Genomic DNA, 17721 nt, shown 5'->3' with positions numbered 1-17721 from the left:
GGGAACAGACAGGGGGACCATGGGAGAGGAAGAGTGGGGAACAGACAGAAGGACCATGGGAAAGGAAGAGTGTGGAACAGACAGGGGGACCATGGGAGAGGAAGAGTGGGGAACAGACAGAAGGACCATGGGAGAGGAAGAGTGGGAAACAGACAGAAGGACCATGGGAGAGGAAGAGTGGGGAACAGACAGGGGGACCATGGGAGAGGAAGAGTGGGGAACAGACAGAAGGACCATGGGAGAGGAAGAGTGGGAAACAGACAGAAGGACCATGGGAGAGGAAGAATAGAGAGTAGAATAGACAGGGGGACCATGGGAGAGGAAGAGTAGAGAGTAGAATAGACAGAGGGACCATGGGAGAGGAAGAGTGGGAAGCAGAATAGACAGAGGGACCATGGGAGAGGAAGAGTGGGAAGCAGAGTAGACACAGGGATCACGGGAGAAGAAGAGTGGGGAGCAGAGTAAACTGAGGGCCAGCTTTGGAACGAGGAAAACTAGAATTCAAGTCCTAATTCTTATATTTATTGACTGTGTCTGAATGAGCGAGGAAATAACCCTGATAAGTTAAGACAGGTAGAATCACTATGAAAATAATTTGGAGCTCTGGGATCTCCTGACAGGGTCAGGGAGCCCAGACAATTTGCGTTGCAGTGGTGAAGGAAGATCTCTCCCTAGATTATGAAACCACAGTCCAGCCAAAAGTAATAACTGACAAGACTCTGCAGCCAGAGGACCTCATACTTGCTACCCGTGTGACAGTGGGCAGACTGGGGACTTGGTCTCAGTTTCCCTAGCTATAAAAAGAATAGATTGATTAGATGGTCTATCAAGACTTTCCAGTTCTAGATAGATGACCCTAGAAGACTACAGAAAACAACAGTGACTGTAATAATAATTTAAAGAAGTTGCTGTTCTGCATCTGTGAAGGGAAATAATAGAAAACAGAGCAAACATTTGAGTTCAGAACCTGTGACTCCGATCCAGTGGCTTCTAATTGCTCCATGAAGTTACCATCAAATATAATTTACTACTTCAAATAGATTAGGTAATGGAAAAGCAAGAAGCCCGTTTGGGGTGCTGAAATATTTTAAGTTTTTTAAAGTGTTACTTGTGGTTCAGTGGGATGACCTTTGTCACAAAAGAGCTCCAGCTTTAGTCTTGAGGCCTGGTGAAGCCTGACCCCAAAGGGAGAGAACTCTGCCTCTACATCTTCCCCTGCCCAATCTCCCACTCCATACACATATGTGCTCTCTCTGGTATAGGACAGCTATTTATTTCCACTACCACAAAAGAAATGTTCACAGCACAACTGACTCCCCAAACTGGACAGTAACACGTTTGTAAAACATACTCGATAGCCCATCACTTCTATCACACTGTCCTTAGAAGGAAAGACTCCGGGAAGACTTGTGGAACTACTTAACAAATATTCCACATTCACCTCCTCTCTGAGTAGTGACTTAGGATCCACATACGCCAGCCAAAAAGACATGCAGAGCTAATGATCGTGATTTCTGCCTCCTCTGAGAAAGCAGGGTGCGAGCCCCCACTGGAACCACAGCCCCAAATGGCTTCCAACCTCTCCAGGTCACCATCCAACCTCGGTGATTTGTGATCTGTGTTCATGGGAAGAAATCCCAAACAGAAGAGGTAGCCAGGAGGGAGGTCTCAGGTTTCACCCAGCCAAGCACATGTTCTCCCACATGCTCCTATCTCCCATAACTGCTGCTGGAGAGGGGGAAGGGAAAATCCTCACGACTTTCCACACCCCTCTGGGGAGCAGGCTGAGTCCCAGGGGACAATCTGAAAAGATAAGAGGGAGGAGGGGAGACTTTGATCTCTCCCTGTAAAGTCTTTTCAGGAGGTGGCTATTCCTGAGTCAGTTGACAGTCATCTCTGATGCAGACTGGAACACAGAAATAAACCACAGGGACATTCCCAGCAGTGGATCACCTGTGCCCTTTAACAGTGTCTATCAACACAGTGTCTATGAGGCTTGCCAGATGGAGGGTAGGGTATCCTCACACATGATCCTTCCAAATTAATTCTTCCCCTCTTCCCCCTCACTTCCTTTGTGACAAAGATTTTGTAAAAGAACTAAACAAAACCACCTTATAAATCAACAACGTCCAACAACATGAAACATTCTCTATTCATAAAGCACCCTCTCCCACCTTCTAATGAAAGGAAGAAAGTGCATTTTCTTATTTCTTGCCAAAGCTGGTCATTTTAATTAAGTGACTTTCTGTTTTATTTTTCTTTTTGTTTCATTGTAATTTTCTTTTTCTTTCTGTTTACATTGTAATTAATGTGTTTGTCACTTTGCTAGTTCTGATATTTCACTCTGCATCAGTTACATACAAATCTTCTCAAGTTTCTCTGAATTCCTCCTACCTGTTATTTCTTATGGTTCAATAATACTATATACATTCACAATTTGGTTTTTTCATATTTTCCACTTTTAATAGCTTTTTATTTTATCAAATACATGCAAAGATAGTTTTTAATATTCACCTTTGGAAAACCTTGTGTTCCAACTTTTTCTCCCTCCTTCCCCTCACTCCCTCCCATAGACAGCAAGCAATCCAATATAGATTAAACATGTGCAATTAGGTTAAGCATGCTGCACAAGAAAAATCAGATGGGGAAAGAAATCAGATCAAAAGGTGAAAGGGAAAAAAAGCTCAAGAAAAAAAAAAAAAAAAAACCTAAGCAAGCAAACAACAATAAGGTAAAAATACTATGTTGTGATCCAAATTCAGTCTCCATTGTCCCCCTTCTCTCTCTCAGGATGTAGATGGCTCTTTCCATGCTAAGTTTATAGGAATTGCCTTGAATCACTTCATTGTTGAAAAGAGCCACGTCCATCACAGTTAATCATCACATAATCTTAGTATGCTGTGTAAATGTTCTCTTGGTTCCACTCATCTCACTCAGCATCAGTTCCTGTCAGTCTCTCCAGGCCTCTCTGACATCATCCTGCTGGTCATTTCTTATAGAACAATAATATTCCATAACATTCATATACCATAACTTACTTGTTCAGCCATTCTCCATAAGAGCATCATTTTCTAATACTTCGCCACTACAAAAAGGGCTGCTACAAACATTTTTGCACATGTGGGTCTTTCCCCCTTTTTTATGATCACTTTGGGATACAGACCCAGTAAAGACATTGCTGGAGCAAAAGGATGCACAGTTTGATAGCCCTTGGGGTAAAGTTCCAAATTGCTCTCCAGAATGGCTGGATCACTTCACAACTCCACCAACAATGCATTCGTGTTCTACTTTTCCCATATCCCCTCTAGCATTTATCATCTTTTCCTGTCACTTTATCCCGTCTGAGAGGTTTACATTTACAATTTAGCAATCGGATGTCAGAATAATTGAAAGGAAGGTACTTTCAGATATTTCCTGTGACTCAAAGTATCCAAACATTTGCTTTAATGGGAGGCAGCTAGGTGTCACAATAGATAATGAATGAGATGAGGTAAGATCTTTCAAAACAGTTGTGAAAATCGAGTAAGGCTTCATCTACTTCAGAGTTCGAGTAGGCCTGAAGGACTCTGAAGTTCGAGCAAAGGGCATTGCTTTCCCCTCCTATGATATCATCTCCCTATTTCATCCAAATATGGGCAACTATGTACTTATTGGTCAAGTTCAATTTCATGGGTAGATCTCGAGTTTAGAATGTAAGACTCTCAGCCAATGAGGATGAGAGTCAGTGGTGGGAGGGGGGCGTTTTGCGTTAGGGATTAAAGGTGCTGTCCTGCCCACAGGAGGCGCTTCCTCTCTTTGATGTCTTCTTGAGGAGTGGGATACCCGATTCTCGCGAGGACGTACAATAAACTTTTCTTTTCTCTAGAGCTCTCTCCAGCTTTTTTATTATATGGTGACCCCTCACCATTTCCGTACCACACAATAAGAACACAGGATTTGTGTTAGGATTACTAAGTGAGAACTGAGGTTGTCTGGACGTGACAAGGTGAGAATTCAGGTTTTCTGGACAATTACAAGGTGAGAACTCAGGTTGACTTGATAGAAGGAGCAAGCCCATTGGCTGGGGTGGTTCTTCCCAGAAGCCCTTGCATTATCCCACGCCCATTCTCTGGGAGGATAAAAAGAGACAGCACTGGGCGCAGAGAGCAGATCGGCCTGGAGAAGGATAAGAGCTGGAGGAGATTCAGAGCCAGGATTCAAGAAGAAAGACTCTGCATTGCATCAGGCCTGACGGGGCTCTCTGCAGGAAGGGAAGTCACTTCTAAGGACAAGAGTTAAGAAGGATAAGAGCTGGAGGAGATTCAGAGCCAGGATTCAAGAAGAAAGACTCTGCATTGCATCAGGCCTGACGGGGCTCTCTGCAGGAAGGGAAGTCACTTCTAAGGACAAGAGTTAACAGCAACTACATGGAGACAACGGTTCTCTACAGGAAGAAGAATCTGTTGGAGAGATTTGAGTAGAAGACACAGCAGATCTCTTCCCAGAGAGTGATCCGGCAGCTTCTAGAGACAACAGTTCACTACAGATTTGGAGACAGGAAAACCTGAGTTCAAAACCAGTTTCAGATACTTATTAGCTGTTTGACCCGGGTCAGCTGTTTCACCTTTGTCTGCCTCAGTTTCTTCATCTTCAAAATGGGTTAATAACAGCATGGACCTCCAGAGGTGGTTGTGATCATCAGCTAAGATATTTGTCAAGCACCTTGTAGTGCTATGTAAAGATTAGTCCCTATTATTTCCATAGACAATGTGAGGGAAATGCAGTCCCAAGTCACTCCTGAGGTGGTGTAATGGCAGCAGCAGCCCCACCTGGCTGGTTGCCTGCCTTCAGTAAGACTACATAAACTCAGGTTGCCATCTGATTAGTGGGTGGTGTGGTCACCAGGTAAACTACCACCAAAGGAGTCAGCAGGTTTCCAGTAGCAATTCTTTCTTCCCCAAAGGTGCAGCTTCCCCTTCATTCACACCAGCTCTTAGACAACTCGTCAAAGGGCTGGCTAAGGTAATGCTCTTGAGGTACAGAAAAAAGAAAATAGAATATTGCTCTGAAATATTAAAATCCCAGACAGCTTCATTTGGTTCAAATTCCCATCTCTCTACTTCTATTTATCTAGATGATAGGTGATCCACGCTGTGGCCACACACACATTTTATTGCAGACATTTGTTAAATGATTCTCTGAGCATTGCTCATGGGGTAGCCTTCCGTTAGTCCATCAACCACAATTATCACTTTTTTTCTCTCTGTTCAGTCACCCCCAAACTGACACCTGAAATAAGTGGAGGACTGGCCACATGAAAGACTCAGCTGATGGACCACTGATCTCTATCCAGACCACCAACACAATCAAAGAGGACAGCCATGAGGTCCCCAGGAAAAAAAATCTTTTCTTTCCTTTTCTTGGTCATCTTTGTCCCTGCCCCAAGTGGCTGTTTTAGATCTCACTCAGAAAAGACTGATTGGTAATGAATGGTTTATTATGGCAAGAGCCACTTGCTTACAAAGAAACTGATGTGAACATAATTCTTAAAAAGAAAGTGTTGCTGTGGAAGGAAACTGGATGTACCCTTTCTTTGAAATCACACTGCCTTCTCTTCAGAGCTTTGGTTTTCAAAATTTCTGGCCTCTTACAACTCTTAAAAATTATTGAGGATTGGAGCAGCTAGGGGGCGCAGTGGACAGAATACAGACCTGAAGTCAGGAAGACCTGAGTTCAAATATGACCTCAGATAATTAACACTTCCGGGCTGTGTGACCCCGGGCAAGTCATTTAACCCCAATTGCCCCAGGGGGAAAGATATTGATGCTCACATAAAAATGACTTGTGCATGTGGGTTATGTCCATCAATAATTACTGAATTAGAAATTAAAATATCTTAGTGTTAATATGAAAATGTCTTTGACCTCATGGAGGTCAGAGAACCCGAACTTGGGTCCCCAGCTCTGTTACTTGCTTCTTGTTTAACTTTGAGTGAAATTTCCCTTCTCTCTGTCTTAGTTTTGTCATCTGTGTAGGGGGAAGGTTATACTTGAGTGTATAAAGGCAAGGGTTTCAAACAGTGTGTGTGTGTGTGTGTGTGTGTGTGTGTGTGTGTGTGTGTGTGTGTGTGTAAAAGTCTATGGACTCTTGCCGGAAACATGTTTTTAAATATACAAAATAAAATGCATGACATTATAAAAGAAATCAATTATATTGAAATATATTTATCAAATTAAAAAAAAAAGTTCATGAACCCAAGTTGAATCCCCATTCTAAGGTCCTTTTTAATTATCAATCTATTGTTTCTTGCACAACAAACATAACTTTCCATTCATCTCCATATTCGTCACATTCATTATTTCTGACGGTACAATAATATTCCATTACATTCATGTACCACAATTTATTTAGCTATTCTCCAATTGACGGTCAACTATAAAGTAACTCACCACCCATTTTTAGGAGAAACTTATTTAAGCTAAAAATCAAGTGTATTCCATGAAGCAATAATGACAGAATCTAAGAAATCTAAGTTGTTGGTGCCTGGGCTGGAAATCCCCATTTTCTGATTCTAGCCCATTGTAACTCGATAATGCCTTCCTTGCTAAAGATTGTGTCACTTTCTATTTTTAAGATTCCTATTTTGTAACTAAAAAAGAACTGCTTTGATTGTAAGGGAAGCTCTTGGTTACTGAAGAACCTTAGTTGCTCTGCTAATAAATTGATCATGCTCACAACTTTGTTGGTTTTCTTATTTGCAAATTTCAATCTTGAATCTACTTTGTTTTCAATTCTTTATTGTCAGAAAATGTAAAGTCCAGGCTAGCTCCCTGGAGGGCTCCAGAACAGCCCAAGTCAGGATAAATAAAAGTCCTTGGTCTTTAGGGGGAGAAGTAAAGGAGATAGACTAACTGCCACAGGCTCCCCACCAACCTTTCTCTTCAGCATCCTGCTGAAAAGTGAGTCTGGCTCATCTCACACCACCTTCTAATCCCTCCTACTATTATCTGTATACACCAAACATCCAGCCAGCACCAAACAGGGCCATTTTTCTAAACATATGCTAATAGAATCATTGTCCAATAGGTAATTAGACTTAAGTGCTTGGTTGTCTGATTCAAGTTTCAGCCCTTTACAAGAAAAGTGCTTCTACTAGAATATTTTTACATATATAATCCATATTCTTTTCAATGATTTTCTTGGGATAGCCAGACGGTGCAGGGAATAGATTTCATTTTCTGAGTTCAAATCTGACCTCAGACATTCACTAACTGTGTAACTTTGAGGCAAGTTACTTAACTCCCTTTGCCTCAGTTTCTTTATCTGTAAAATGAGCTGGAGCAGAAAATGGCATGTTATTCCAGTTTCTTTGGCAATAAAACCCTCAATGAAATCATGGGAGTCAGAGACAATCGAAGAATCTCTGGTTCAAAGGATGTGAACATTTAATCACCTTGCATAATTCCAAATTGCTTTCCAAAGTGGTTGTACCAATTCACAACTTCATTAATGATGAAAAAGGGTACCTATCTTCCTCAAATCCCATATTCTCATATTCTGACTCTTTGCCAATTTTCAGGATAGTTTTGATTTGCATCTTTCTTATTATTTATGATTTGGAACATTCTTTCATATGGTTGGTACAATTAGCAATTCTTAAAACTGCTTTTGAGCATTTCTTTGGGAATATCTTTTGGTCAAATCTGTTCATCAATCTCTTTGTTTAGCTCTGTTTATATCTGTTAACTGTTTACCTATCTTGGATACCAAACTCTTATCAGAGAAATTTAATAAAAAAGATTTTATCCCCACTTAATAGTTCCCCTTCTTAATCTAGAAACATTGATTTTGTTTATTCAGATTTGCAGTTTCAAGTAATCAAAGTCATCAGTTTTATCTTTTGTAATTGTCTATCTCTTGTTTAAGAATACATCTCCTATCTATATTTTGAGAGGATATGAACTGTTTATCTTCTATTTAAAAAAAAATAATATGATCTTTAATAATAAGGTCATATATCCATTTAGAATGTATTATAGAACAGAGTGTAAAATGTTGATTTAAGAATGTTCTCTCCTAAGCTATTTATGTTTTCTAGTTTATTGTAACATTAGATTTTTGAATTCCATTGTTTCTGATTCTCTTTAGCCTAGTCTGTTCCACTGATTACCTTCTCTATATTTTAACCAATACCAAGTGATTGTGATGATTGTTTCTTTAAAAGATAGTTTGAAATCTGGAACTGCTGTTTTGTCTTCATCGCTACCTCTTTTCATAATTTCCTTAGACATATTAGACATTTTATTTTTTCCAAAAGATTTTGTTACTATTTTATCAAGTTCTATAAAGTATCCTTTTGATTATTTGATTGGTATAGCATTGAAAGTGTAAATTAGCCTTGAAAGTGTTGTCATTTTTATTATATTGACACAGTCCAACCATGAGCACTAAAGATTCTTTCATCTAATTAAAGTTGGTCTTTATTTCTTTAAGGATTCCTTTGTGACTGAATCTACACAAGTATTTTTGTGTATGTGCTTTAGTAGGTTGATCCTCAGATACTCTATGCATTTTATAGTTATTTGGAATGGGATTTCCATTTTTGTTACAGTTTCTTGGATTATTATTATTATTATATAGAAATGCTGTTAATTTTGAGAGTTTATTTTGGATTTTGCAACTTTTCTGAGGCTATTATTTTTTTCAGTTAGAGTCTTTACCCATTTGCTAGGATTTTTTCAATAAGCCATTTTATCATAAATAAATAGCAATAATTTTATCACCTTTTTATATCTCATCACACCTTTAATTTCTTTCTCTTATATTTTTGATATTGCTATTATTTCTAAAACAATATCAAGTAATATTGAGGAAAGAGAACACCTTTACTTCATTCCCACAATTATTAGGAAAGGTCTGAATGTATCTTCATTGCCATGATATTTGCTTTTGATTTTAAAAAGATAACTTTTTATGATATTTTAAAAAGTTCGTCTGTACCTATACTTTGTAGGGGTTTTGTTGTTGTTGTTGTTTAGCATAAATGAGCACTGTATTTTGTCAACATTTTTATTTTTGCATCAATCAAGATAATCATTTGGTTTTGGATGTTTTTCTTTTTCATATGATTAATTATATTGATTTCTCAATGTTGAATAATTCTTGCATCTTTGATATAAATTCAATTTGATTGTAATGAATAGTTTCTTGGGTAAATCACTGTTGTCTGTTTTACAAAGATTTTATTTAAAATTTTTGAATCAACTTTCATTGATGATATAGTTTTCTTTCTGTGCTTAATCCTAATCTTAGAACTACATCTCATAAAAGGAATCTGATAGTATGCTTTTTCCCCCCTCAATTTTTGAGAATAATTTATGTAGCACTGATTCTAATTGTTCTTTATAAGTTTGATAGAATTATCCTGATAGTCTATCCAATTTTCCCACTCTTTAACAATTCTTTCACAGATAGATAATTCTATTTTCTTTTATGAGACAAGTTTAAGATTTCCTTTTGGTCTTTCATTATGTTGGACTGTTTATATTTTGTAGATATTGCTCTATTTCTTTGTGTTCTCGGACTTTTTCTTGCTTTGTTGCAATTTCACTTTATTCACCTGCTGTTTTGTTGATTTTTATTTTTACTTTCTTTTTAGTCAAATTGAATAAAAGTTTCTCAATTTTATTAGCCTTTTCAAAGCTTTCAGTTTCATGTAGCATTTCCATAGTTTTTTGCTTTTTTTTATCTGTTTCTCTAGTTTTTAATATCCCTTCTTTTTGCCTACTTTGGGATTTTAAAATTAGCTTTCTGAGTCTTTTTTTTTTTTTTTTTTTTTTTTTTTTTGAGGCTGGGGTTAAGTGACTTGCCCAGGGCCACACAGCTAGGAAGTGTTAAGTGTCTGAGACCAGATTTCCACTTCGCCACCTAGCTGCCCCTCCTGAGTCTTAAAATATACATTTACTTCACTAAATTTTGTTGTTGTTGTTGTTATTGTTGTTAATGTATGGTTACCTGTTTTAGTTGCATTCCCAAAATTTTGATTATAATGTTTCATTATCATTTTCTCATATGTAATTATTAATTGTTTCTATGACTGTTCTTTGATCATCTTGACTCCTCGTAACTTTAAATGTGATTGGATTAAAAAATCCAATAAAATGAAAAAGAGTGATAGATTGGCTAAGAAAACAAAACTACTCAATCCATTACTTACAAGAAATGCATTTTTTAAATACAAACAAATGTACAGAATAAAACTGAGGAAAATTTTATTATGCATCTAGTGAATCCAACAGAATAGCAATTGCAATCAAATCATCAAATACCCACCCCTAAAAGCCAATTATTCAAAACATAAAAGGGGATAAACAAACTACTATGCTAAAAAAAGATCATAGACAACAAGCCAGTTAAAGTTATATGCTCTAAACATTTTAGCATCTAAATTCTTAAAATAAAAATTAATTCAATTCCAAGAAGATATAAACAGTAACACAATAGTGGCTTGGGGTTTCAATGTTCCTCCCTCAAATCTGGAAAACTCAACAGAAAGATAATCAAAAAGGAAAATATAAAACTGAACAAATTGTGGGAAAAACCAGAGCTAAAACATTCGTAGTATTTTCTAAATGAGACTGCTAAAGAATGTACATATTTCTCAGCACCACTTACAACTTTTACCAAAACTAACACAAATATGAGGGCACAGAAATATAACAAACAAATGTAAAGCAGCAGAAATAGTAAATATATCCTTTACAGATCATAATACAACAAAATAGCAATCATTTTAGAGAGTATAAATAAAAAAATTTAAAAATTGGAGAATTTTTGGAGATTTTGCAAGAAAATCTTTAAAAGGCACAAAAGCTCACTGAAGAAAATAATTCCTCAAAAATTAGAATTGGGCAAGTAGAAACTAATGACTCCATGAGACATCAGTAAAAAAAATAAAACAAAATCAAAAGAATGAAAAAAAAAAAAACAGATGTCAAATATCTCAATGAAAAAGCAACTGAATTGGAAAATAGATCAAGAAGAGATAATTTAAGAATTATTAAACTACCCAAAAGCCATGATTAAAGAAAAAGGAAAGCATCTAGACATCATATTTCAAGAAATTATCAGAGAAAATTGATCCTGATATCTTAAATCTAGAAGGTAAAATATAAATGGAAAGAATCTACCAATCACCTACTTAAAGAAATCTCCAAATGAAAACTCCCAGGAATATTATGGTCAAATTCCAGAGCTTCCAGGTCAAGGAGGAAATACTTCAAGCAGACTGAAAGAAACTAATTCAAATATTGTGAGGCCACAATCAGGATCACACAAGATTTAATGGCTTGTACATTTAAGGAGTGGAGATCTGGGAATATGATATTGCAAAAAGCAAAGGAGCTAGAATCACAACCAAGAATAATCTATACAGGCTGGTATCCAGCTGTGCTACTCAATCTCTTCCTGCTCTTGCTCCTATTCCTATAAGGTGACATTGTGCTCTGAGCTATAAGGGAATGAACGCAGCCCCCAAGAAGAAAGTGAAGTGGGGGTTTGGGGGGTAGGGTGTAGGGGCTCTGGGATTATAATGTAAATCCTCTTTCTGGGCCTGGAATTGTTCAATCTTGATGTCAGTTGAGATAGAAAGATCAACTCTGAACCTTGGAAGAAACTGAATCCCACCAATGAGTACAAGATCTATTCAGTAAATGTGGATTCTAGCAAATTGAAGAAAGAAGGACCAGAATTGTAAATTAAAATGATGCTTTTTCAGCTACTGTGAATGAAGGTCTTCCACAAATCATTCACACAATTCTACACACAACTAGGAAATGCTTGATTTTCCCCTCATGTTATATGGAAACATGTTGAATTTAACAGATTAATAAAGATGTGAAACTTGAAAATATAATCTATTGCAGCAAAACTTTGTGTAATTCTTCAGGGAGGGTGAGAGGCGGAAGAATATTTTAGGAAATGGAGGGTTTTCAAGCATTCCTAATAAAAAAGACCAGAGATGAATAAAAAATGTTTAATTCAAACACAAGACTGAAAAGAAGCATGAAGAGAAGTGGGAATGAAAAATAATAAGGGACTCAACAGAGCTAATAAAACTGTTCATATTCCAAACTCTTCTTTCTTTTTTTTTTTTTTTTTTTTTTGCTGAGGCAGTTGGGATTAAATGACCTGCTTAGGAAGTGTTAAGTGTCTGAGATAAATTTTGAACTCAGGTCATATTCCTATATAAGATGATGATACATGTAACTCCTAAGAACTTTATTGTTATTAGAGCAGCTAAAAGGAGTTTACATATAGACTGAGGATATGGTTAGGAGCCAGTTATGTTGAGATGATCTAAAAAATGAAGGGGTAAAAAAGAAGGATGCAGTGGGAGAGGAGAAGAGAGAGATAGAATGCATGAAAATTTCTTACATAAAAGAGGAGGAGGAAATAGGGGGAATGGTGGGCAATGTTTGAATGTCATTCATATGAATTGGTTCAAAGAGAGAAGTATATGTATGTATGTGTGTATGTGTATATATATACATACACACATATATATGTGTATATATGTGTATACACACACACATGCACATATTTGGATGTGGATATCTGTGTCTGTATCTATATATACTTAATTGAGTGTAGAAATCAATATTACCCAACAAGGAAATAGGAGGGGAAGGGGATAAGGGAATGGAAGGGGGATAAAAGGATGGATTAAGTGAAGTAATGGTTAGAAGCAAAATAGACTTGAGGAGGGATAGGATAAAAAGAGAGAGAGAAGAAACAGAAGAATATAGGATGGAGGGAAATACACAGTGATCACAGCTGTGATATGAATGTGATGAGCTCACCTATAAAATGGAAGGAGATAGCAAAATGGGTTGGAAATTAGAAGTCAACCAATATATTGTTTATAAGAAATGCCCTTTAAATAAAAAGGCACACACAGAATTAAAATAAAGGACAAATAGGATTTATTCTGCTTTACCTCAAGTAAAAATGATGGTGCAACAATTATGATCTCAGACAAAGCAAAAGTAAAAAAAAAAAAATCTAGAAGAGGCAATCAAGGAAACTACATTTTGATAAAAGATACCACAGACAATGAACTCAAATCAAAAGTTTTTTATAAGTTTCTCTGATAAAGGCCTCTTTTCCCAAACACATGGGGAATTGAGGCAAACTTATGAAAATGAGCCATTCTTTAATTAAGAAATTATCAAGGGATATGAATAGACAGTTTTCAGAAGAACAAATTAAAGCTATGTACAATCATAAGTTTAAAAAATGCCCCAAATCGCTATTGATCAGAAAAAAGCTAATTGAAAGAACTCTGAAGTACCCCCTCACATCTATCAAAGATGATGAATCCTGGAAGGAATGAGGGAAAATACATGCACTAATGAACTCTTATTGGAGTTGTGAACTGTGTTCAATCATTCTGGAGAACAAATAGGATTGTGTCTAAAGGGCTATCTATCAAACTCGGTCAAATCCTTTGAAATCTCTTCAGTTATTTAAACTTAATCTATTTGAAGATCACAGGATTCTTAACTGGCTCTCTTCCTATCATCCTTGAGTTCTCCTCCCCTCTAGATTTCCTCCCCTCCATTGGTTACCCCTTTCACCTCAAGTTTAATAAGGTTGTATTTTCTAAAGGGTATAATTCAAACAGGTTCAGAATAAAAGTCCCTCTCAACAAGAAACTGGAAGCTGAGTGGATGTCCATCAGCTGGTGAATGGCTGAATAAGTTATGGTATATGGATTTATGGAATATTATTGTTCTATAAGAAATGACCAACAGGAGGATTTCAGAGATGCCTGGAGAGTCTTATATGAACTCATGCTGAGTGAAGTGAGCAGATCAGGAGATCATTGTCCAGGACAACAGCAAGATTACACAATGTTCAATTCTGATGCACGAGGTTCTTCTCAATAATGAGATGATTCCGTCTAGTTCCAATGATCTTGAGGTGAAGAGAGCCATCTACACTCACAGAGAGGATTGCGGGAACTAAATGTGGATCATAGCACAGAATTTTTATCTTTTTTTGTTGTTGTTTGCTTGAATTTTCTTTTCTTTCTCCTTTTTTCTTCCTTTTTGGTCAGATTTTTCTTGTACAGCAAGAGCATTGTATAACTATTCGATTTACATATATATGTGTGTGTATGTATATATATATATACATATATATATATTACCATGTTTAACATATATTGGATTACTTGCCATTTAGGGGAGAGGGTAGGATAATGGAAAAAAATTGGAATACAAGGTTTTGCAAAGGTCAATGGTGAAAAATTATCCATGCATATGTTTTGAAAATAAAAAGCTTCAATAAAAATAAGTGGAAAGCCTATGGAGAGGCTAATTAAAACAAATTTATGTATATTCACCTAAAAAAAGAAATGAGAACTCTTTTATTTCTTCCTTCCTCCTTCTCTTCTTTATGAATGTGGAAGTGGAAAAGAGAAAACAATCAATATTTGGTCATTGAAAAAATTATTGGAAAAAAAGCAAAAAGCACTAAAGCCACCAAAATCAATGTCATGAAAGTTGGCTAAATTATAACTTGACTTGCACATTGTAAAGTGAAGGAGCACATAAATGAAGAAGAACAACAAAAACAATCTTGATAGTCCAAGTAAATGGTGGTGAGTGTCTGAGCAAAGATGGTGACCCTATGAGCAGGATGCATTCAAGAGAAGCGACAGAGATAGAATGAACAAAATTTGAGTTCGATATTGGCTATGTGGGATGAGTGTAACTAAAGAGTCAAGTAAGATAGCAAAGTTGTCAGTCTGGAAACTGGAAGGAGGCGCTACCTCGGATGGTAATGGGAGAGTTGGAAGTGGGAACATTTGATGGGGAGACACGGGGAGTTGCTTGGACACTGAAATTTGAGAAATAATCCAATCTGACCGTCTAAGGAGCAATCGATAGTGTGAGACTGGGGCTCGAGAGAGAAATTAGGAGTGCATGTAGAGATTTGGGAACATCTACAGAGAGACAGCGATTGAACCCGAGGGCCGAAATGATGGCCAAGAGTTGGCTTGTGCCATTGCTCATTCTTTGTTTTGGAAGAGGACCAAATGAGACCTCGGTGGATTGATTCGCTCGTGAATTGGATTTGAGAGAGAGCTGTACGAAGTTGCCACCTCACTCTTTCCTCAAGACTCATTCAAGTCTAGTGACAAATGTCAAGCTGGCTGGAGAGGGTCAAGGAGGCAGCGGATGAGCTCGGCACCTTGGGGTCTGGCCTGGCTCTGAGCACTCTCCCGTTGCCTTCCCGCCTTTTGGAACAGATTGCCGCCATGCGCCCATTCCACGGGAAGGGAAGAGCCTTCACACTCCTGGGGCCAGCCCCACCCCCGACTCTCCAATGGGCTTGCGGATTGTTGAGTCCCCTTCTCGGAACCAACTGAGCCCCTTTTACCAGGGAAGGTTCTTGGGCACCAGGTGGGCACCGAGGGTGGGTGAGCAGCCTCCGGCTTCCGGCCACGTGCTCTGGGGTTTCGGCCACGCCTGAGAGAGCCCGGATCGGGAGCCGGCCTTCGTGGGCAGAAGAATCCCCCGCAGGTTGGGCCTGGTGGCCGCCCAGAAGCTGGGGTGCCCATGGGGAGGGCCTGACCTGGTCCCTTATAAGCGGGCTCTCCCGTGGGGCCTCAGGAGCTGGAGGGCCCCCACCCAAGGGAACCTGAGTGCCTCCCGCCCCCAGGGGAGCCTCGAGCCGGGAGAGGAAATGGGAGCCCCGGCAGCCTGCGGAGGAGCGCGCTCGGAGGGGGAGCGCGCTCGGAGGGGGAGCCCGCTGGGGGGGGGAGCGCGCTCGGAGGGGGAGCGCGCTCGGAGGGGGAGCCCGCTCGGAGGGGGAGCGCGCTCGGAGGGGGAGCCCGCTGGGGGGGGGGGAGCGCGCTCAGAGGGGGAGCCCGCTGGGGGGGGGGAGCGCGCTCAGAGGGGGAGCCCGCTGGGGGGGGGAAGCCCGCTGGGGGGGGAGCGCGCTCGGAGGGGGAGCCCGCTGCGGGGGGGAGCCCGCTCGGAGGGGGAGCCCGGGAAAACTGCTCCATTTGCTTTTCCTCCGTGGGGCCGCGGCCTCCGAGTGAATGGGCCCTTTGTTCGCTTGGCCGAGCAGGGGAGCGCGGCTCCAGCAGGGTGGGGCGCCCAGGCCCGAGAGTTACGAGCTGTTTTTGGAAGGGCGCCCTCGCCCCCGACTGGAGGGGCAGGCCGGGGGCGGGGAGGTGATCTCTGCCCACGCACAGCGGAGGTGGCCGGAGCCTCGGGGCCGCGCCGGCCTGCAAATAGTGAGCGGCGCCTAAGGCTCGGGACAGTCCGGCGGCCCCCGGGCTCCTACCTGCCCCCGGCAGCCGCGCCGCAGCGGAGGAAGGAGGAATCAAAGCGCTTTAGTTACCGCGCTTTCTCCCTCGCCTCCATTCCTGCTCCAGAGGCCGCAACGTTGTCCCCACGTCCCACAGCCTTCACGGACCTCCTTGCCTCCTCCTTAGGAGGCTCCCTCTAACTCGAACACTCAAAGCTTCTCTAAGTTGTCACAAATCACTTTTCTCTTTGATTCGCGCTGGGAAACTTCTTCCCACGGCCAGCCTCAACCTCAGCTCCCTACCTCGTGGTCTTCTCCATTCACCATTTTCTCCGGGTGTCTCTTCTCTTTCTTCCCCCCAGGGAGTTGGGGTTAAGTGACTTGCCCAGGGTCACACAGCCAGGAAGTCCTCGGGCTTCAGGCCCGGTGCTCTATCCACTGCACCACCCAGCTGCCCCTTTCCCTCTGACAACTTCATTCTTGGCCTCTACAGATTAAAGGCTGCCCCAGAGTAGCGTCTATAAATACCCTCAGATCTCCTTCATCTTGAAAAGCAATACAAAAGCAAAAAACACTTCCACGTGCCTGAAGCAATAAAAAGAATACACTCTGGAGGCCTTGGGGACAGCTCAGTAGCACAGTGAAGTCAGGAGGACCTGAGGTCAAATCCAGCCTCAGACACTTACACTTCCTAGCTGTGTGATCCTGGGCAAGTCACTTAACCCCAACTGCCTCAGGGGAAAAAAAGGTAAATAGAAAGAAGCCCTTCCGTCCCACCAGGGACACTACCTGTGTGATTTGGGACTACACAGCATCTCTCTGGGTTTTCGTTTCTCTGTCTGTAAAATGAAGCTATGGGCTTGATGAAATCTAAAGTCCCTTTCAGCTCTAGCTCTGTGGTATCTGATTTATGTGGAGGCAGGTGGTGTAGAGGATAACGTTCTGGAACCAGAGTCTGTAAATTCTGAATTCAAATGTGGCCTCAAACACTTACTAGCTTTATGACCCTGAGCAAGTCACTTCACTTGTCAGCCTCAGTTTTCTCACCTGTAAAATGGACATATAACAGTACCTGCCTCCCAGGGCTGTTGTAGCAAATGAGATAATACTTGAAAATTCTTTGCAAAACCATCATGTTGTTGCTGTTGCTCCTTGTTTCAGTCCTATCTGACTTCATGACCCCATTGGGGTTTTGTTGACACAGAGACTGGAGTAGTTTACCATTTCTGGCTCATTTGACAGATGTGGAAACTGAGGCAAACAGCGTGGAAATGACTTGCTTAAGATCCCATAGCTAGTAAATGTCAGAGGTCAGATTTGAACTCAGGGCAGACCATAAAGTTCTCCTCCATGCCAGCTGTTCTCATCATTCACATGAGCTCTCGCTTCCAGCTAGATTGTATTCTAGAAGTTAGGAAA

Source organism: Sminthopsis crassicaudata, chromosome 6, assembly GCF_048593235.1.
Source record: "Sminthopsis crassicaudata isolate SCR6 chromosome 6, ASM4859323v1, whole genome shotgun sequence".
NCBI classification, from domain to species: Eukaryota; Metazoa; Chordata; class Mammalia; order Dasyuromorphia; family Dasyuridae; genus Sminthopsis; species Sminthopsis crassicaudata.
This window is presented reverse-complemented; position numbering follows the sequence as displayed.